This window comes from Protopterus annectens, chromosome 17.part0, assembly GCF_019279795.1.
Source record: "Protopterus annectens isolate FY-2018-M chromosome 17.part0, PAN1.0, whole genome shotgun sequence".
In the NCBI taxonomy this organism is placed as follows: domain Eukaryota; kingdom Metazoa; phylum Chordata; order Ceratodontiformes; family Protopteridae; genus Protopterus; species Protopterus annectens.
The window spans coordinates 574,283,057-574,306,808 of NC_056751.1; the positions used below are offsets into that span (position 1 = coordinate 574,283,057).

The following is a 23,752-nucleotide window of genomic DNA, read 5'->3' on the forward strand; positions in this document are numbered from 1 at the left end:
ATGGGGGCATGATAAAATAAAGTATGTAGGTGTGTGAGTTAAAAAGGATTATTTTACGTTAGCTAAGGGTATGTGGGAGAAGACTAAGCAAAAGATAATACAAAAAAATGAGAAACTGGAAGCTCATGTTTATCGATATGGATAGCAAGGTACAAGAGTGAACATTTTTTAGTCCCTTTATTTTATGTACATGTCAGGCAAGTTTTTATCAACCAGAGGAGAAGTTGGGGACAATAATTAATAAAGAGTTAAAGGCTTTTATTTGGGAGGAGAGGAAGGCAAGGGTCAAGTGAGATAAGCTGATCATTCCACTAGAAAAAGGTAGTTTGGATTACCTGATTTGAAGTGATATTTTAGAGTTTCACAGTTAAGAATAATATACTTGACAGAAGAAGAAGGCTATAATTCAGAGTGTAAAGGGATGAAGATGAAGCAGGGGGGAAAATTCAAGAAATAAGGAGAGAGTGGGATTTTGGACACAGATCCTTAAGGAAAATAACAGCCATACAGAATATTAATGTAATATAATTTACCAGGGGTCTAAATGGAGAGATGATTAGTCAGCAAAGCAGAGTAGTATCTTAGAGAGTTGATTATCTAAAACGTCAGTTATCTGAACGCAGCCTTCCAAAGTTTTCTTGTAGGAAAAATCATAAAGTCTGAATATGTAAAGGTTATACGTATTTGCTTGTGCATGTTTTTTGAGCTTGTAGCCCTCTTGTATGTGAAAAATATTCGTTATTGTCCACTGGAATCTCTGAATGGTTCAAAAGCATATTCCCTGCGTGCAGAAAAAACAAGATTTTGGTAGTTTTTATCTGGTTTTAATGTATGTTTGATTATCCGAACAGTATAGGTTCATAGATTAGTACTAGGCTAACTGCCCTTGTGAGCCATTTTAAGCCTAGCTGATTATCCCTTGTAGGACTCAAACCCTGCACCTTGTGTTTGTAAGGCAAACACCTTAACCATTAGGCCACTCTCCCAACCCCTTTGATTATCCGAACTACCCTATGTCCCATTTAGTTTGGATAATTAACTCTCTACTGTATTGCTGAAATTGAATTCATCCTCAAGTCTTGGTGAGTACTTTCATGAGGTGGACCCTGTTTTTCACAAAATCTCACCAAGACAATACTGATATATAGACTGTATTTTATATAGCATATATCATGGACAGAAGTAGGTCAAAAATAAAAAAGATAGCTGGGTGCACAAGACCCAAGATAAAAAAAAGTGCCCAGTCCTGGTAGGCACACTGGTGCCAGGACTGGAACAAATGACAATGTAGAATTCTCAACGTATGGAAACATTCCTTCAATGGGGCTATGCCAGGCCTGGGGGGGGGGATGTCCCCCTTGTTGCAGAAGAGAGTAGCAGTCCACAAAAATCACAAAAACTGATATGCCAAAGAAGAGCCATAAAGATGATAGAGTGGACTATTGAGGATAAGAAAAAAATATGTATTGTTACTATTATGAAAAAAGCACAGAATTTCCAGAGACAAGATATACGAAAAGATCAAGAGAGAAATTAGAGGAAAGAAAAATACTTCCACAAGAAAAACTGTCAGAAGCCTCAAATAAAAAATTGTGTTCATTAATACAACAGATTTGTGAAAAACATTATATAGACCATGAAACGTTGATATATTTTGAAAAAGAAGCATCTGAGGAAGTGCATAAATATAAACAACAAAACCTAGAGATTTTTGAAAAGTATAAAAAAGAAATATATGGACATGGGAAAGAAAGAGGATGCAGTATTTATGCAAAACTGAAAGCCATATTAATCAATACAAAAAAAGGCAGCTCCAATGATATTCAAATAGAACCTTTATACTGTAGTTTTTATCTGGTTTTAATGTATGTTTGATTATCCGAACAGTATAGGTTCATAGATTAATGACCTTTATACTGTCATCCCAAAAGTCAGCTGTATCCAATATGCTGATGACTCTACTCTGATTTGCTCAGCCACATCTCCAGTAGAGTTACGGTCAGCTACCCAGACCACCTTTAATACAATAGAAAACTGGCTTTCTGAACACCGTTTGATCCTAAATCCCAAAAAAAACTAAAATGCTGTTATTTTCACCAACACATAGGTCTACCGCTTTCACCTTTACCATAAATTAAAATGATGGCACATTAATCTCCCCTAACCCCTCTACAAAACTGTGGGGTGTCATCATAGACAATAATCTAAAATTTGACCTACATGTTAACCAAACTATCAAAACCATCAATAAAAAACTAGGGTCACTTTACAGAATAAAAGCCTTCCTAACCCCTCCAGCTAAAATTGCCATAGCTCGCTCTTACCTTCTTTCAACCCTTCTGTATGCATCCCCTCTACTCTCGAATTTAAACAAGACTGTCCTTAACAAACTCTCAATTTGCTACAACCACATTGTCAGGTTTGCCACTGGGCTGCCTTTTAGGACACATAATTGCATCAATCTAAATCAGCTTGGGTGGCTTGAACTACCCAGCCTAATCCAGTATAACCAAATGATTATGGCCTATAAAATCCTCTATAATCTGGACAATACTCCTGCACTTAAAAATATTATCACCCCCTATAATAATCCTAGACCGCTTCGATCCTCTAACAAACTACTAATTCAGACTAGCAAAATTAATAACACAGCCGGTGATTCTCTCTTTGCAAACTCTGTAAGTAGATTCTGGAACTCTCTTCCAGCTGATATTGCCTTACTTTCCACCTTAGGTCAATTTAAAACTAGACTCAAACAACATTTGTCACTTAACTGGCTATGTCAGTGTATCAAGCCTGGCTAACTCTCTCTAGAATGTGTAAAAATTTGTTAACCAGTTTACTGTGTAATTTAATTTAATCCTGACTTGCGCTCAGGATTAACTGTAACCTGTGGAACTTGTTTAACTTGCTTACTTATTTCTGTAAATAGTCTGTTTGTAATATGTAATGCTGGTATTATGTAATGCTGTATCTGCTTACCCTTGGAGCTTTTCTCCCCGGACCTCCGCTGAAAATGGACATGCATCCAGTCGGACTATCCTGGAGAAGCTGAAGTTATAGAATACCTGAAAAGTGAAGGATTTGGTGTAGAAGGTCTAGCACAGGTTACATCACAGCATGATGGAATGAGTCCCCATAGTAAGAAGGGATGGGAAGAGAAGGAGATATCTGAAGAAGAAATATGGACACAGGAAAGAAAAAGATATTTAATATGGTATATTTATGCAAAGGAGAAAGCAAAATTAATCAATTAAAAAAAGAGCAGCACCGAAGATATTTGAAGATAAATACAGGCAAAGGAATCTGGGCATGGAAAACTTTACAATACAAAAAATAAGAAGACAGAGGAAAAGTAGAAAAAGAGATCAGTAATGGAGAAGTTAAAGAAATAGAAACCGAGGTTATGGAGTAGCTGTGAAGTGAAGGATTCAGTGTAAAACTCTAACTCAGAAAGTACTACAGCAGGATAGAGCATTAAACATTCAAATTAAGGAGAAACCAGTGGAATGGGAAGCAACTGGGCAGTTGCCATATAAAGATATTTTGGAACCTTCCACAGGACACCAGTATAAACATTCTTTTGAAGCTGGACAGCAAGGGAAGGAACAGGAAACTGAGGCAACTCTGACGCAGTCAATGTTGAGGCGTGATAGGCCAGTGAGTTCCCATAACGGATGACACAGGATGAAATTGAAGAGAATGTGCCACAGGAAGATGCTATAGAACTGTACAGAATACCCACAGGAAATGGAGAATAAAGAATGTGCCCTTAGTTTAAAAGAAAATGAGATAAGAGAAGAGCTGCTTGATTTAATAGAAACAGATAGACATGTTAAGATCAATGAAAGAAATAGATTGCAGAAGGTCCATAAAACCTAAAAATTCAGAAGTTTGATAAAGCAAATGAACACTGTAATTAGGATTGTTCATAGAGATCATGCAATATAACAGAAGTAAACAGGATATATTACTGTGCAGCTAAATTAATAACCGATAAAATTCTACCACAAGAACACAGGGTAGTAAGGGAAAGGAAGGGGAGAAATCGAATGCTATCATGGAAGTATCAAATAGAGAAAACTATACAGCAATTAAGGCAAGAAGTGTCACTGATAGAAGAGGGAGTAGATCAACAAAAAATACTCAGAAAGCTAGACATGATAAAAGCAATGCACAGTATTATAGCAGATCAGGATCTATCTTGCATTATTGCAAATAATAAACTAAAAATCTCAGCACAGCCAGAAAAACTTTAAAAATACACAGATAATATAAAGTAAAAGTATAAAATAAACAATTCATTGATGACTCCAAAAGGTTCTATAGACAATTATGAAACAAGGCAAAAGGAATTGAAAGACCACATGAAAAAGAAGAAATAGATACATTTTGGAGAAATATCTATAAAGATCCTGTGGAACATTTATTTATTTATTTATTTATTTTACATTTGTTAACCGGGCTAGTCCAACTGGATACATGTCCATTTTCAGTGGAGGCCCGAGGAGAAAAGCTCTGCTATCTAACAGCATGATAATCAAACAGTCTTTACAAAATACATAAGGTATTACATGGAACAAGGATGCTAAATGAATAGAAGAAGTAAAAGAGAATAAGAAGTTGAAAGGTACAGGATATGAAATGGGATGAGGTAACGGCCAGAGAGATTGAGATAAAGTTAAGAAAATCATCCAGTTGGAAAACCGCAGTACCTAACTTCTGGCTAAAAGTATTAACACCTTTGCAAGAAGATTTTGCCTTGAGTAAGAACTAGTTATATGCACACCGTGAACAGACACCAACCTGGTTAACATCAGGAAAAACAATGCTCCTACTTACGAGTGAACCTGCAAGTTACACTAAAAATTATAGACCAATAACTTGCCTTCCGATTACATATAAACTATATACCGGAACTGATGCCGACAGAGTTTATAGACATTTAGAAGAAAATTCGATTATGGCAATAGAACAAAAGAATAATAAAAGAAGGTCATATGGAACAAAGGATCATCTGCTGCTAAATAAAGTCATAATGAAGAAATGTAAAAAGGGGAAGAAGCTAAGTATGGCATGGATTGACTACAAAAAAGCATTTGATAGTATCCCACATTCATGGATAGAGTGCTTAAAAATGTAAAAGATACACCCTGCACTGATCAACTATATCACAACGACCATAAAACAGTGGCATACCACTTTGCAATTAAGCCATGGTAAAGGACAAATTATTCCAGGGATAAAAAAAATCAAAGGTGGATATTCCAGGGTGACTCCCTGTCACCGCTGCTATTCTGTCTTGCCCTTAATCCTTTAAACTGTCTATTTAACAGATTAGGCCTTGGCTATAATCTGGCTCCTAGAAAACAACAAAGTGCAAACACCTTCACATCTTCTCTTTGTTGATGATTTGAAATTGTATAGCTCATCAGATGAGGAACTGAAAGCACAACTGCAAGAAGTCAAAACTTTTTCAGATGATATAAGAATGTCTTTTGGTCTTGATAAATGTGCAAAAGCAACCTTTAAAGCATTAAAACTGCAGCACCAAGAAAACATCAGTTTGGGACAAGAATGTGATATAAGAACTTGAGCAGGAGGGAGTGTATAAATATTTGGGAATTAATGAAGGATCAAAAATAAAACATGAACAAATGCGAATAAAACTTAGAGTACCACACCCACAGACTCAAAAAACATGTTTAAAACATCATGGCATGATGTTTCCTACACTTTAACAGCACTCTGGGATTATTTACAGGATTTTAAATATTTTTATATGTAATTCCAGACTCTGACCACCTGGAGGCTGGCATATTGACGTGGTTTGGATAAATCAGGTTGCCATCCAATATCCCAGAAATCATTGTTTGGCTTAAAATGTTACATCACGCAGGCCTCCGTTTGCCTGAAGTTCCTGTCATTTCATAGATGTTGCATGTGTACAAAGTACTGAGTAAAATAGAAAGTACAGTTTTGTACCTACCATAAATGTAGATGTCCGATAGGTATGCATCTGCAGTCATAACATATGGGTTGTCCTGCCTCAGGCAGCCCTTCGGTCGGCCGGATTCCAAAGTCTGGGTCTGGCCTCGGCTGATGTCGCACCTTCCCCGATGTCAGAGCGTCTGGGGTATAAAAGCATCAGCCGACGCCATTTTCCTCAGTTTTTCTTGCCCCAGATGCCAGGTGCCCTCTAGGAAGGCTAAATTTGGAGAAATGCAATAGAATTCCAAACATTTGCAAAATTATATATATATATATATATATATATATATATATATATATATATATATATATATACACACAAGTATATACAAACAAATACACTATAATAGATTCCCCCAGCTAGCTAAAAGAGGAGAATACCACAGAGGGGTAGGAGGGAGGGTAAACCTGACTGCAGATGCATACCTATCGGACATCTACATTTATGGTAGGTACAAAACTGTACTATGTCCTTCAAGGATGCATCTGCAGTCATAACATATGGGTAGAATACCATAGCTAATCTGGGGGAGGAGGCACTAAGAAAAGGATGGTGTAGTTAAGATCCCCTGCAGGACTGCAGTAGCAAAGCCTGCTCTGGATCTGGAGTATAAAGGTAGATTGTTATGTTTGGTAAATGTATGCACGGAGCTCCAAGTAGCAGCTTCTAAAATGTCCTTGGTAGCCACCCCTCGTAGGAAGGCTGTAGTGGTGGCCGTGGCCCTTGTGGAATGAGGCCTGATGTTTGCAGGAACTGACTTTCCATGAAAGGAGTAACAAAATCGAATGCAATTTCCTATCCATTTTGAAATTGTCTGTTTGGAAAATGCTTTTCCTTGCACCCCAGCAGCATATGCTACCAATAGTTGGTCAGTTTTTCTGCTACTTTTAGTTCTGTCCAAGTAGTAGCGTAGTTGTCTGTGTATATCCAGGGTGTGCAGAAGTTTTTCCCCTCTATTCTGTGGATTTGCGAAGAACGTAGGCAAGTGAATAGCTTGGTTCAAGGATACCCTACATACCACCTTTGGCATAAAAGTAGGATTAGTTCTTAGTGTAACTCTGTCCTGATGGAAGATAAGAAATGGCTGTACTGCCATTAATGCTTGTAACTCAGATACTCTTCTTGCTGAAGTTATTGCCAGAAGTAATGCAGTTTTCCAAGACAGAAACTGGAGATCCGCTGATGCTGCTGGTTCAAAGGGAGGAAGTGTTAGCTTCTCCAAGACAAAGTTGAGATCCCAAGCTGGTAAAGGGGGTTTTCTTGGAGGTTTGATATTTTTGATCCCTCTCAGAAATTGCTTGAGGAGAGGGTGTGAGAAGATAGGTGGATCCAAATTGTATTCTGCTGAAATTGCTGAGGCATGAATCTTAATGGAAGAATAGGAAAGGCCATTGTGGAACAGTTCTGCTAAGTATTCCAGAATATGTGTCATGCTTGCCACTGTCACATCTAAGCCTTTTGATGTGTTCCAGATGAAAAATCTTTTCCATTTAGCTGAATATGTCTTCCTTGTGGAAGGCCGGTGAGCTTCCATGATAATGTCCTTCACTGTCTGTGATAAAACATTTTGTTTTGGATTTAAGGGATTTTCCAGGCAGTTAGCTGCAATGTTTTTAAGTTGGGATGCATGATCTTGAAATTGTTCTGCGTCAGAAGAAGAGGCCATAGGGGGAGAGGCCATGGTTTTGCCTGTGACATGCTCCTCAATAGTGGATACCAGTGTTGCCTTGGCCAGTCTGGAGCTATCAGAATCACTCTTGGCTGTTCCACCCTGATCTTCAGTAGAACCTTGTACATTAAATGGAGAGGTGGGAAAGCATATACTTTTAGAGCTTTCCAGTTGAAAGAGAGAGAGTCCACCCTCCATGCTTGTGGGTGGTATGTCCTTGAGCAGAATGTCTTCAGTTGATGGTTGAGGGGGGATGCGAATAGATCTATCTCCGGCGTTCCCCATGCCTTTGTTATGAGTTGGAAGATGTCTGGGTGCAGCATCCATTCGTGTGCATCCATGGTAGTTCTGCTTAAGCTGTCTGCCAGTGTATTTTCCTTTCCTGGCACGAACTGGGACTGCAGTTGGATATTGAGTTTCAGGCATAGCTCCCATAGATTAATAGCCAGCCGGCATAGAGGGTAGGAGTGTGTGCCTCCCTGCTTGTTTATGTACCACATGACCGTGGTGTTGTCTGTCCTTATTAACAGGTGGCCTTGATGGAGGAAGGGTTTGAAAGCCTCGATTGCATGCATCACTGCCAGCATTTCCTTTTGGTTTATGTGCATGTGTAGCTGTCTTTGAGACCATAGGCCTTGGATACATTTGTCCTCCATGTGTGCTCCCCATCCTCGGTCTGAAGCGTCCGTGGTGATGGTTTGTTTTGTTTTTGGTTTGTTGAAAGGCAACCCTCTGTTGGACTGGCAGGCCTGAGCCCACCACAGGAATTCCTTTTGAAGGCAAGGAATGATTGGTATCAAAGTTTCCAAACTGTGACTGTGTTGAGACCATACACTCCTTAGATATCATTGTAATCTTCTCATATGCAGCCTGGCCTGTGGTATCAGAATTATGCAGGATGCCATGTAACCCAGGGCCTGCAGGATTTTCCTTGCAGTAAGCTGAGCTTGTCTTGTCAGATTCATGAAGTAATCTGGAAGTTGTTTTTGTTTTTCTTCTGTGAGAAAGGCCATTTGGGTGGTTGTGTCTAGATCCGCAACCAGTCTGATTTTTTGGATGTTGACTGTATCCCAATGCCTGTAGTAGGTGGGTGGCATAGGCCAAGTCTTTTATCAAATTTACCTTGTTGTGCTTGATCAATTACATAAAATAATCATTTTTTGAAACTTGTGTTTTAATTTTGTATGCTGGCCTTTTAAACAATCATTATCATTTTATGTAATTGATGATGTCATTTGTAGGTGTGTATTTAAAGGTGCTGTTTGTCTTGTACTCAATTGTGTTCTGATGAAGTCGGATTAAAGACGAAACCTAGGTAAACTCGTTGTGCTTATTCCAGAGCTGCTTCCTTAGTCCATTTGTTTGTTTTTTTTTTACTTTTAGTTGGTCTATTCTTAGTATGGAGAGTGGTGGTGTTGGACCTGACATTTTGGGCTTATTGGAAGCTATTAACCAGAAATTGCTTGAGCATTCCAAGCAAATTCAGACTTTGGTTGAAGGTCAGCAAAATGGGAACAGCAGTAACAAATTTTGCTCTAAGTTCAGTGGAAGACGTGATTGTGCTGCAGATGTGGAACACAGTTCTCCTGAGGTGAATACTGGAGTGAGGGCTGCAACCCTTCTACTTCCAATAATGTTGATGTTAATGTCAAAAGTGTTTCATCTGAGCTTGATTTCAACAAGTGGAGAGTAAATGACTTTAATTTTCAGCATGGTCGAGTGGTGGTGAACAACGAAAGAAATGTGTTGAAGCCAATGGCACAGCGTTTAAATGAGTTTGAAAAGAAGTTGTTTGCTCTTAAAAAACTACAGATAGAAAATGGGTATCTGCAAAAAAACATTGATTGTGGTTTGGTGCCTAAGGGTTTGCGAGCTTGGAAGTATCCTAATGGGATTGCTAACAAAAAAAGATATGTTGGAAGAAGTGCACCAACTATATGATAAGATGGGTCTTGAACTATTGACCATAATGATCAAATATAATGACCAGCAAATTGTCACTTTGTTGGGTGAGCTGGAAACATTGAATGAGACAATTACTAATGACTTGATTTTTGATCATTATTCTACAAATTACAACAACTTGATGGCAGAAGTAAATACCCAATGTGAATTTATCTTCGCTAGAAAGGCTAAAAAATAGAAAGGGATAGCAATGAGTACAGGCGAAACCAAGCTTATCCCATGTCTGAAGGCAATTGTTATGGCAGAGTCCCTTTAAGTAAAATAAGCAGAATTAGACATAATGAAGATTCGGAGGCAACGCCCACTGATGATCGTATTAATGGAGTGACTGAGCGTGCTGACTCCCCTTTAGATGTGGAGTTGAGAAGGTCGGAGAGGTTACGTGGACGGAATCAACAGCAGGAGCAAGATGGATTCAACGACTACACAAGGCAGGGTGCGAAACCAAAGACAGCGAATTCTGGAAATTTAGACAGCAGGGGCAATCAAGCCCAATGGAGAACATAATACATACGAACGTTTTTAACCATTCAGGTGAGGGTTCGAATGTTAAGTGTTTTCCTAACTATTTTTTTCGCTGCCGTTGTTGCAACATTATTAACTTTGTTGAATTGTCCTCTGACACTGCCTATGGTAGGGGCAAGCATTTTACAAAGTTTACTGTGGACGATGATTTAAATTGCTTTGATAGCTCTGATAGCATTGTACGTTATCCGTCACACGGTGTACAACACCAGTGTTCCTCTCACGAACAAAACACAAGCTTCAAATTTGGCAATGGGTGTAACGGCGGTGGTACTGAGTATCTCAGTTTTACTGCTAGCAACAATTACGTTCATTTTGCCCCGCCTGTCGAGGGCGGTTTATGGTTGAGTGATATGCCTCGGCGGGATTGTGTTATGGAGCATTTTACAAACCTAAATGATAACGGTGGCTGTGACTTGGTTGCGGTTGGTACTGACATTTCTTCGGTAATTGCTGAGCGTGGTTTAGCGCTTTCCACACAGGATTCCAATATTAACTTTGGCTTGGTGAAAGGAGGTTCGCCTAATTCGTTTGCTAGTGTGGCGTACCAGGATTTCACATATGAAGGTGACATTTACACGTGTTCTAGTGAGGGGATTGCTGGCGCTGGCTTTGAGCACTCAAGTGTTGGGGGTACCATGAGTAACAACTTTTTAACAGCAGAGCTTGAGCAGCGTTTACCCTCAATCGCTGTTGCTAATGGGTGTGAGCGTAATGTTGGGGCAGTTTTTGCCAATTTAGTTTTGGATGATGTTTTGCAACAAACTAATGCTACTAATGTTATGTTTTTGAATTCTGCGACACAACTCTCGCAGAATATGAGTACATTGCTGGGTGATAATGAACTCACAGGCATATGCGGGGATAATTGTGCTGTTGATTTTAAAGTTGAGCTTACGCCTAACCTGGATTGCATTTACGAGTGTGTGACTGGGTGTACGCATTCGGGGGGTAAAATTTGTAACACCAGCTGTGGTCACAAAACAGTGCGCAGCTCATCATATGATGAAAATGCTATTGGGGGAAATTTTGAAATGGAGTTGTTTGATGGTCTAAATTCAACTTGTGTAAATGTTGACGCAGATGAAGCATCTGTGGTTTGTGTTGATACACAGCACTCCCCAAATTTGAATGTTTTTTCTGTTTCTAATATTTTTGTAAGTAATGCTTTAGTTAACAACAGTAGTGATAATGTTGAGGTTTGTCCTGCTTTTTTTTATGATGTTAGTCTATATTCAATCCCACCTATTAACAGTTCGAATTCTATGCATTCAGTTGTTGACACTACATTTTTTCATGAGCAAGATTTGGGTGATGGGGCCTCTACCAGTGTGAGAGATTACAGTTTAGACTGTGATATTGAGGATTTAATATGTGTGATTGATGGTGAGGCTTTAACTGAGACGGTTTGGGGGCTTAGTAATCCAACCATCTTAGCTAACATGTTTGATGATTTCAAAATATACAATTATTCTAGTAAAGTTATCAGTGAAAGGCATGTTGAATTGTTAGCAAAAGGGCAAACTTTTGTCCCCCTAATTCGGGGTAATTTGACTGATACCCTAATTGACCTAAGAATGTTAGTTAGGAAAATGAATTTGAGGTTATTATTTGAAGGTGAGAGTAGAGGTGAAACTGGGTTAGTCCTGAAAAAAACAAGTAAGTATATGCCCCCACCTAATACTGTCACTAGCACATATGAAAGAATGTGTGAGTATGACATTAGGGACCATTACAGGCAGGCAAGGAGTCCGCATTACAAACGTGCTTTTGATATGATGGACAATTTGACCTTTGAAGAGCATGGGTTGCTGGAAGATTTGGTGAGTGATAGATCTGTAAGGTTCATGAAACCTGATAAGGGCAACGGTTTAGTGCTCACAGATAGGAATGATTACGTCAACAGTATGGTGGCTATGTTGGCAACGGATACTTATGAGGAGATGAGTTTGAATGAACTGAATATTGCTCATGGTAAGGTTGGTTTATACATTGAGGACTTACTTTGGCAGGGTCATATTAATGAATTTGAGTACAGGTATTTGGTTAATGATCACCCGTTAGTTAGTGGGATTTTTGGAATACCTAAGATCCACAAAGGTTTGGATAATTTGGCATTTAGACCAATTGTGGATGGAAAGCGTAGCAAAACCTGCTTCATAAGTAAGTTCCCTGATTTTGAACTACAAAAGGGTCTGAAGGTGTTTGATTATATTACCAAAGATTCATGGACATTTTTGGAAAGGTTAGAAAGTGTGCATTTAAATAGTGGTTCTATTTTGTTGACAGTTGATGTGGTAAATTTGTTTTCGGTCATTCCCACTGTTACAGGTCTTGAATGGTTGGAAGCCCAATTGCTGAAAACACACTTGTTTGACCAAGATAGAATCAACTTGTTGGTGGGTTTAATGGAAATTGTTCTCACCAACAATTTCATTCAGTTTGAGGGAATCTATTACAAGCAAAAAACTGGTGTTGCAATGGGCGCGGCATGTGCTCCTGTGTACGCCAATTATGTAATGGCATACTGGGAGCAAGAATTTCTCTTTTCTAGTGCCTTTATGCCCCAAATCAGTTTTTATACCCGTTTCCTGGATGATTTGTTTATTGTTTGGGAAGGTGGGTTTGACAGGATCACTGAATTTATGGATTATCTTAATAATTCAGTTGAATTTTTAAAATTTACTCATAATATGAGTAATATTGAAATAGATTACTTGGATGTTCATTTAATTATTCGTCCAGGTGACTTTGATTTGACATCGACTATCCACAGGAAACCTACATTTTCCAATTCTTATTTGAGTTATTCTAGCTGTCACCCTGACCATCAAAAGAAGGCAATTGTTAAGGGCCAGATGGTCAGGGCAGCAAGAATGACCAGTTTGGATGTTGAATCTTTTAACGAAATTGAGTTCATTAAGCTAATGTTCATTAGGCGTGGTTATCCAGAGGCATTGTGTAATTGCATTGCTGATGAAGTTAAACTAAAGAGAGAAAATGGTGTGTATTGGGCCCTCTTAAAAGGGAAAGTTGATAGTGGTAATGAGTTTGGTGTTACAATTGGTGCGGCTAAGGGTGATATTGATTTAGAATGTGAAGTACCCAGTTCAAGGGTTATTAATGACCATCCTTTATTTTTCATTACAACCTATTCCTTTGATGCTCCTTTTATAGTTGACATTGTCATCAACAATTGGAAGTTATTGAATTTGGACCAATTAGTTAGTGGTAAGTTAGGGAGACCCCCAAAATGTGTTTATAGGAAAGGCCCATCTTTCAAGCAATTATTGGAAAAGAATGACACTTTTGATGTTGGTACACATAGGAGTAGGGGCAATTTCAGGTGTGGTAGGTGTAGTGTTTGCCATTTGATTAATGTGACTGGTGCGGAGTTCAAGGTAGCTGGTGTTACGGTTAAACTAGGGGGTCATTTTGATTGTTACAGTACGAGTGTTGTTTACGTGGCCCTATGTAAGCAATGTCCAGCCTTTTACATAGGGAAGACCTGTAGGGCATTAAGGGAGCGGATTATTGAGCACCAGTCAGACATTAGATTGCGGAAAAAATCGAATGCGCTTTTTAGGCACATTGATGTCAATGGTGGGCATTGTTTTAGGTTTAGTGTTATTCAGAAAATCATTGTAGATAGGTTTGGAAAGACATTAGATGTGCATTTAGACATAGCTGAAATGAAATGGCAGTTGAGGCTAAATGCTTTACAACAGCCAGGCATCAATGACTGTATCAGTCTTATGCCCATTTTAAAATTGAAACATATTTTGGGGTGAATATTATTATTTCACCCATTTTTATTTCATTTTATTTCATTTTATTTCATTTTAATTTATTTTATTTTTTACATACACATATTACACATTTCATTTGAAGATATCATTTTTTGAAACTTGTGTTTTAATTTTGTATGCTGGCCTTTTAAACAATCATTATTATTTTATGTAATTGATGATGTCATTTGTAGGTGTGTCTTTAAAGGTGCTGTTTGTCTTGTACTCAATTGTGTTCTGATGAAGTCGGATTAAAGACGAAACCTAGGTAAACTCATTGTGCTTATCCCAGATCTAGAGTCACCAGCCAAGACTCCTTGCCCAACATGGGAAGAAGTTGCTGTAGGGTCAGCATCTTGAATTTTGGCACAATGAGGAAAGTATTCAGTGCGGACAGGTCGAGAATAGGCCTCCATTGAGTTTCTTTTCTTGGTACAAGGAATAGTCTGGAGTAAAATTCTTGGCCTTGTTCTGAAAGTGGTACTTTTTCTATAGCTGTCATTTGAAGCAAGTTGTTGATCTGCTTTAAAGCCTCTGCCCTCTGATTTGGTGGTAGGTTTGGCATTCCGTTTCTTTTTGGCAAAGTGTGGAAGTGGAACCTGTATCCTTTGTCTATTATTTGCAGTGTCCATGTGACCCTGGTAATATAATGCCAATTTTTTGAGAATAAAGCAAGCTTTCTGCCCAAGGGTGCTTCCAGTTGAGCCCTGGTGGACGGAATCAGAGTAAAGTCATTGAGCCTGTCCTGGTGTAGTAGTTGTTGTTGCTGCTGTTGCACTACCTCTCTGGTTGGCAGGTTGCCACTGACGGCCTCTGTAAGAGCCCCTAGATTGGCCTCTGCCTCTGGGGCATCTGTTCCTGCCTCTCTGGGCTCTGTCCGAGTCTGGAAAGGACCAATTCTTAGTAGGCCAGTTTCTGCTAAATCTCGGTGGTTGTACTTGTAGGAAATCCTTAACTGTTTGCACAGATTTTGCCTTTTCTTCATACTTTTTTAAGACCTTCTTAGCAGAGGAGCCAAATAAATTTTGTTTCTCCATTGGAGCATCCAGGAGTTTAGCTTTAACATGGTCTGGCAAAGATTGTTCCTTCAGCCAGGCATGCCTACGAATAACTGCCCCAGTCATAGCTGACCTAAATGAAGCCTCCAATGCATCATAACCACACTTTAAGAAATGATTACTAACCTGCTGTGAGTTGTGTACCAAATCCTGAAGGGATTTATGGTCAAGGGGCTCAGGAGAAGAAAGCTTCTTGTTCAGTTCATCTAACAAATACTCTTGGTACTGTATCATATGAAATTGACAATTTAGTGCCCTGACGGAAAGAGTTGCAGAAGTATATACCTTCTTTCCCCATCTCTCTAAAGCTCTAGACTCTCTTTCAGAAGGTAGAGGATTTTTGGCAGTGGCAGCCGCAACCCCTTTAGGGCCCAGAGTAATAGTTTCTGGGTCTGCAGAATGGGCTTTATACAGATGGAAATGAGAATCCGGGACCCTGTAGTATCTATCAGGTTTGGCAGGGGCCGGGGGGGAGAGTATCAGGGGCTGTACTGACATCATTGTACACATCATCAATTACATTCAAAACAGGAGGTATAGCTAAGGGCCTATGCTGAGGCAAATGTAAAAGGTCCTTAATCTTTTTCTAGAATCAGAGAATTCCTGACCTTGCCATTGAAAATGCTCTCTCATGGAGTGTAGAGTCTCACCAAAGGAAAACTCTTCAGGAGGGGAGGCCAAAGGGATAGATTCTTCAGCATCAGAATCCTCATAGGGCGAATAAGCCTCCTCCTGGTGGTCTGACAACTCAGAACCATCCGTGGACTCATCTGAAGAGTGTGGGTCAGAAGGCTCAGTCCTGGGCCTTTTGTCTGGTGGAGGGTGAGAGGCCCTGTCCGGGTGAAGTTGTGAACCTCTAATTAAAGAAATAAGGTCCTCTGCAAGGCTGAGGATCTGAGTACTAGAGGAAGGCCTCTGGGAGGTAGTCTTGGGAGGCAAAGCTTTAGAAAGTTTAGCAGCTTTAGCCCTGGAGAAGGCCTTAATGGACATGGAAGCAGGGGGCCTAGCTGCCCCACGTGCAGGAGTAGATATGTCCAAAGGAATGTTGTCGGACATATCCTGGACACTGGTTTCGGTGGGTAGCTCGGTAGCCGACTCAGCCGGGGCCTCCCAGGCCGCGGTGATCGGTTGAGTGGATTCGGATGAAGGAATCTCCAAGGACTCGGTTTCGGCCGAAACTGAGACACTCGCGGTAGGCTTTACCGTGGTTTCAGCCGAAACCACGGGCCGCGAGTGTCGGTCCTTGTCCTTCTGTTTTTTTCACCAAATGTGTTTATATGCAAAACTAGCCCCAAAAAATTCCTCTGCAAACTCCGACCGACGTCTAAGAGTTCGTCGGTTGAAGGAAGCACAGGCTGAACAGGACGATACGTTGTGGTCTGGGCCTAAGCAAGGAAGGAAGTAGGAATGGAAATCCTTATGAGGTATTTGTTTCCCACAAGTTAAACAATTATTTACTTTATCTGACATCGGCTGAGGCAAGAAAGAGTCCCCAACGGGGTACTTAGCTTTTTCGAAGTCTTCGGTAGCTGAAATCACTGGATCTGACCGACCGGCACTTGCGAACAGCTTCTGCTTCGGGCACCACGCGGCAAGAAAGACTGAGGAAAATGGCGTCGGCTGATGCTTTTATACCCCAGACGCTCTGACGTCGAGGAAGGTGCAACATCAGCCGAGGCTAATCCCAGACTTTGGAATCCGGCCGACCGAAGGGCTGCCTGAGGCAGGACAACCCATATGTTATGACTGCAGATGCATCCTTGAAGGACATCAGTGTAAGTAATATTCCCTGCTGCTGGATGACTACTTAAATCGAAACAGTGGAAATGTCACAGAACACACTCAAAGTGCTGTTTACTGCTGCCTTTTTTTCTAATTTAGTTTAAATGGCACTAATTTGTGAAACAATGAATTCCAGTCCATTTACTTCTCCCCTCCCCCATAACACTTAGCTTCCCTAGCTGTCAAAGTCCTGAGGGTAATTTGACCTGGTAATTCCATTGATTGGCAGATCTCAGCAGGGTGCTTGACTCATGTAATTTAATTTTGCTCTAGCATTTCCTTTGTTAGAGGGGCATTTTTTTGCTGCACTATACCCATGGCCTTACTTGACTGCAATCACATCCAGTAAGGTCTTGCACCAAGGAGCTAAAGAATAAAACATTTATACTATTAACCAGTTTAGATATTTATTAATTTAAGTGTTAAGGTATCACTTCATGCTTCCACCTTGTTAAAAATTGAGATTTACATGTGCAAAGTGTGTTGGTATGCAGTGTTTGCCTTCATAACTTTTTACTCCACTGGTTGGTTTGCAAAAAAAACCTTTTACAGTGTCCCTGGATTTGTCTTTGTACGTACAAACCACATTGCTATATTTTCCCCTTCCTTTTTCTTGTGTCCAGAAGTCACGTATAACAAAGTAAATTTTTTACTGATTTTTTTTTTTTTTTAAATAAAGGACATCAAGGTTAACTTACCTTGAATCAGATAATGGATGCCACTGCAAAGAATCACTGTTGAAATATTTGTACATGGACAAAATCCCTTGCTAAATCTATTTGCCAGCCTCCAGTTCAATTGGTGCTATGGCTTTAATATACTGGTATGTTTACTCATGCCTTCCAAATATCTCCACCATTACATACCAGTTTTGCAGTGTAGTAACCACCTGACATGCCCATACACCTTTAGCCATCAATATGCAGCTACTCCTGTTCATGTGAGTATGTGAATTCATTTTCAGACGTAAGGTGTGGAAGCTGCATTGAATAATTCTAGGTGCTTGTTGAGGTTTCACATGGTGCTTGCTTAGAGCTACTCTCATGTTAAGCCACTATGAATATGTTGCACTGCCACCTCTGATACCAGGGTAATGTTTTAATCTTTCTACTCCCGCACTGCACACTAGCAGTATCTGGTGCAAATACAACAGAGAAGTATACAAGCGATACACCACTTAAGCATCATTTGCCATGCAGAATGTACAAGTATGCATACCAAATTTCTGTGTTTCTAAACATCGGTGTAACTACACTACTACTGAATAAAATGAACAGCACTCAGGCTGGGGGAAGGACAAGGGAGCCATGACATCACAGAATGGGTGGGTCTTATTATTTTAGTTAGAATCAGATTATGGCTGTGGTGATGTCACTTTGGGGAAGGGAACTGATAAAAAAAAAAAAAAAAAAAATACCTGCACTGCCTGGCCTCAATGATGTCAGTAAATGGGCGACTCCAGCAAGCTTTATTCAAACGTGAGAGAATCATTTTGTAAGTGAAACCATCACAGTATGAGAAGGTAGGCTTCCGTTACAGAAGTAAGGGGAATTATAAAAATTGTAAATGCTTTATTGTTGTTGCTTTACAGAGGACAATGTAAATTAGGAGGAAAAGGGCCGTGAAGTTGAGGAATACATTAGAGAAACCTGTTGTACTCCTTTAATAAGGTACATTTTAGAAGACTTAAATTAATCCTGAAAATAGTGTTGGCGTCCAGGAACAAAATCCAAGCTATAGACCAATTTGCTCTTCCTGTCCTACCTTACAATTTTGGACTGACTGGCACCAAAACATGTTGGATAGATTAGACAGGAAAACAATAAGGATGCTTCTTGCTCACCATATGATTTATAAAAATCAGTGCATACCAAGACTATATATTCCCCACTCCAAAGGTGGTATGAGCCTCCTTAAAATTTACTACATGTATAGATCTGCAATCATGGGACTGCACACATCTGTTGACCTCACAAGACCCAAACAAAGTGAAAGCTTTGAAACACGAGGAGAATAAATTTAAGATGACTTCCCTGGTTAGTCTAGCAGAAGCATATCGGCATCAAGCAGGAGTGGAAATCAAACCAAAATTAGATAAAAATCAGCAGCAACTGAATGTGCCAAAAAACAAAAAGAAAGAATATAAGATGAAGGATCAGATGAGAAAGCAAGAAATGTAGAAAATGCATAAATACAGTTGCAAGTATAGAAAACTTCGGGAAGAACCAAATGTTGATCAGGATCAAATGCAGGAATGGTTAAGGAGAGGCAAATTCAAACCAAAAGATGAAAGGTTAATATTGGTGGTCCAAGATAGTGGGACATGTACACATTGGTTTACAGAGTCCATTGAACATGTGGGAGAAACAGACAAATTGTAGGTTTTGTAAAACAGAATTGGAAACAGTCACATACCTTGTTGCTGGTTGTGACATACTAATGACAGAAGGACTGTATACTGAAAGGCATAATAATGTGCCAAGACTGTTGCACTGGGGATTGTGCAAACATTATGGTACTGAAGTGGCTGAAAAACACTGGAAACATGAGCCACAAAGCACAGAAAATGAATTCTACATCACATGGGATCACTCATTACCAACAGTTCAAAAGACAGATGCGAGAAAACTAGACATAGTGATCATTGAAAAGAAGACAAAAGTAGTATTGATCATTGAAGTCCCTACACCCAGTAACTACAGTGTCTTGCATACAGAGAGACACAAAGTCATCAAATAGCAAGATTTGCAGGCAGAAATGAGAGCAATGTGGAAGAAGTATACCCAGACAGTTCCAATAGTAGTAGGAACAATGGGTCTTATAAAAAATAATCTACAGTCTTATTTAGATATGTTATCAGTACATGTAACTCTGTACAAATTGCAGAAGGAGTCATTACTGTGCACTATGCGGGTGCTGCAAACAGCACTTTTGGCTGACATCAAAGACTGAAACAATGCTAATTTCATGAACTTTAATCGTACTTTGACTTAGGAATGGGATCTATTCCCATCATGGTATTAGAAACCCAAAGATTTGGAGAAATTAAAAAATATATTCATAAAGTATCAGAAAGTGTTCTAAGAACAAAGCCAACACGAGAATGGATAAAGGAGATTCTGCTGATAGGGATGACTGCAATTAGGGGTATAGAGAATAGGCAAGAGGAGAGTGACTTTTCTGGAGACAACTGGCAAAGGAACCAAGATACTGCGAGCAAATGACTAGAGAGAGAAAGGTAATAGAATGAGAAGTGGCCAAGAAGACATTTGGACTGCAGGACAGACTGCCTTCCTTATCAGGGATTAATATCAGTATAGGCAAGGAGAATAGGGTCAGGGAATCCTAAGTGAAAGACCTGCTCTGGTAGAGTTTTTAGTTTAGAATATAAGCTGCTGTTAAAATGAGATAATTATGAAGGCATTTAAAATATTTCATGATAACTACAGGAATCGGGCAGAGGAGATTAGAAAAGATCGGGAAGAGAGAGACAGGATAATCACGTCACAAGGGAAAGGTGGGATGACATATTTATGGCACCCAAATATACAATATAGTCCAGAAGATTTAGAATTTTTGCTTGGAAGTGTTTGCATTGGTATTTTTATACTCCAAGCAGACTACCAATAATTTTTCCACAGGTAGATGGAAAATGCTGGAGGTGTGATGAGGAAGAAAGTGATAACTGGGAACATGTTCTGAGAGTATAATGAGTTGGCAGACTTTAAAAATTCCAGAGTACTCTGTCAGAAATATTTGGAGAACAAATGGGTGTATCTAAGAAAATTATTTTTGAACTGGGATATAGCATATAAATTGCCTGGAGATAGCAAGGCCTTGTTATGTTTAATTCTCGTGGCTGCCAGAAAACTATTACTAGAAAATGGAAATCAAAGTTGAAACCATCAGTATTTGAAGTAGTGACTATTGTAACAGAGATAAAAGAACTGGAAGTAGGATTTGTAGAAAAGGATAGGAGCAAATTAAATAGAAAAAAATGGAATTTCTGGAAGCAATATATGCAAAATAATGTTTTGGTGGAGAAGTGAGGTTTAAGGGAAGGCAGGAATTGAGCAATATATAATGTTGGATTGATGATAATTGTATAATAGAATGTATGTAGTGTATAATTGTTGTACCTGTGGACATGTTAACATGGTTTGTTTTCTTTTAGTTTTCTTTTATATAAATGTACTTTTCCTGTGTCTTAAGTGATAATTCAATAAATGTGTAAAAAAATATATATACCTGAAATACCTAATATATACCTGAAACTGACCAACATCGCACAAGACCAAACCCTAAAAATGCTATCAAAAGCTAAAATGCTGCATCAGTGGGTACTGACAATATCTCTGGATGCATTTTAAGTAGCATGAAGCAGGATTTAGCCTCATGCTAATAACAATGTTCAAGCTCAGCCTCTATACAGGTTTTGTACTAAGTGAATGGAGAACAACTACAGTAATTCCTGCGCATATGGGAAGATCTTCCACAGACCCAGGCAATTACAGATCCATATGTCTGATCAGCCTCGTATGGAAGCCATGGAAAGATTTATCATGGAATTAGTCAGGACATATGGAACCTCCAAACACTGGACTCATCTCAGTCTGGATTCGTCAAGACAAGGTCATACTTACTCAAGCTGGTGGATTTTTTTAAAAAGTCACCAAAGCAATGGATGAAGGCAAAGCATTGCACACTGCATAACTTGACCTGGCCAAAGCTTTTGACTCAATTCCCCACTCAGGCATAGCAGAAAAAGCTAAACTGGGAATAAACCCAGTGTCACCAGCTGAATTGCCAGCTGGCTTACAGATAGCATTGATAATCAAAATAAGGGAAGTTGCCTCCACAGACACCAGTCACCACTGGATTCCAACAGGGCTTTCTGCTGGGACCTCTCTTGTTTGGCATCTACTTTTCTGAAGTAAATGCCAATAACAAAAGGCTCTAGATGACTAAGCTTCCAGCTGACTGCAAGCTAGGAGCAGTCATTGAATCCTCAAATGACTTAGCTATCCTGTAGAAATGTTTGTTTCAAATAAATAACTAGTGCCAAAATCATGGACTGAAACTAAATGACAAAAAATGCATTATTGTATCCTTTGGGAATTCGGAACTACCACATTGATAATACACCCTAAGAGTTGACCCAATTTTTCGGGATTTGGGTACTCGTGGACAGTGACCTAACTTTTGATCAACATGTGTATGTTGTTTATAAGAAAGTCCTTTTATATTGCACAGCTTATAAACAAAGGAATTGTGTCTAGATCTAGCAATGTCATTGTTCCCCCTTACTCAGACCTCATTAGGCCAGTCATCAGATATAATGCCCCCTGTGACATGTATCTGTCCAGACACATGCAACAACAGGAATGCCCACAGATATACCTTATTAAAAAGATACAAGGCCTGAACAATATGTCCTACATACACTGACTCAAATCCCTTTCACTATACTTGGTGTCCTAAGACTGCTAGGATGTGACCTGTGTCTGGTATACAAGGCATTTTCTGACTCATTACTGATGGATTTACTGGACATCATTGAGTCAGATGGCATCAGAAACACTTGGTCTTTGGATCTAAATTTCTTCTTCAACATTAACAGAATGATTTGGAGAGACAAATATATCTCACAAAGGATACCGTTACTGTGGAACAGACTCCCCATCCACATAAAACAAAGTTCTTCTTTATTCATATTCAAGCACAACATAGATCTATGGATGGGAAACAGAAAACTTACCCCTGGACCGCCCCTGTACTACTAATGGACAGAGGCAACTCCTAAATGCTTTACCCATTCATGGCTCCCCTCAAGTTATCTGTGGTATGACCCCAGTTATTTTTATTAGGGGTAATATTTAATTATCAACCATGGGATGGGCAAGACCAATCTATAACCATATGGAACAGGTTATTTCTAACACAAAAAGGGAAATTGGCTTGACTTAAAATGTCTCACAAGGGCAACTAACCTAGTGCTTATCTATGTACCTATGAATCTAATTAGCTGGCAGAGTTTGTTTACAATGACTCCATGTGTGATGGTGTCAGACACCTTTGCAAGGTCCATATAGACAGTGTGCATTGATTTGCCTTCATCCATTGCCTCAGTGGTTTTAAATAGGCAGTACTTACCCTTGAAGAATTGGAACTTGGTTGGGTTGACAGTATGTAGGTCACTATATCCCTGTTTATTAGTTTCATAATGATCATTTCCATAGCCTTACAAATGAGGCTAGTGAGGCTTATGGGTCTGTAATTATGTGGGTCCATTGTAGCCCATCTTTGTGGAAGGGAGTGTATGTTATTGTCCTCCATTCATCTATCACAAAGCCTGATTTGAGGCTAATATTGAAAGGCCCCTGTAGTGGGTCTGACAAGTCATGTTTCAGGTTAGCCAGTGGGCAGCCTGATATGTTGTATGGTATAGTGAGAATTATATGAGTTTTATACTTCAAACTATGAAGTTTATATCTCTCAGAAAATTTGTGCTCACACAAAACCTGTTATTCTAGCAATTCTGCAAGTATATAAAAGCAATATTTAAAATCTGACCATGATTTTGGGCCTTTCATCCCCATTATTTTTTGGTTTTTTTTCTCCTGATTTTTGTACTAAGAGGTTGAAAGTTATGACGGAAAATTTGTGTTGTGGATATATTGAACGTAATGCTGCAATATTTTGGAAAATGGCCTGAGTTATGCACGTCATTGCAGCAGCAAAAGTTACAAGGGTGTGTGTGTGTGTGTGTGTGTGTGTGTGTGTGTGTACATGTATTTCCTAGGTCGGGTTGAAATATTTTGCACTTTATGTCCTTGGCATTGGTAAGCTAAAATGCTAAAAGGTATTAGTATAGCTATTGTATGTTGCTGTATTTCTTCAGTGAGTGTCTGTGTGTAAGTGTCTGACATCTGAAGTACATTACAGCAGCTATAATTTATGTATTAATTCATTT

General features: G+C 39.3%; 1 protein-coding gene across 1 annotated transcript in view; it reads left to right on the plus strand.

The window, feature by feature from the left end:
* Positions 1 to 23,752, plus strand: part of LOC122791460 — a 429,024-nt gene that overhangs the window by 104,585 nt on the left and 300,687 nt on the right. The window lies entirely within an intron of this gene.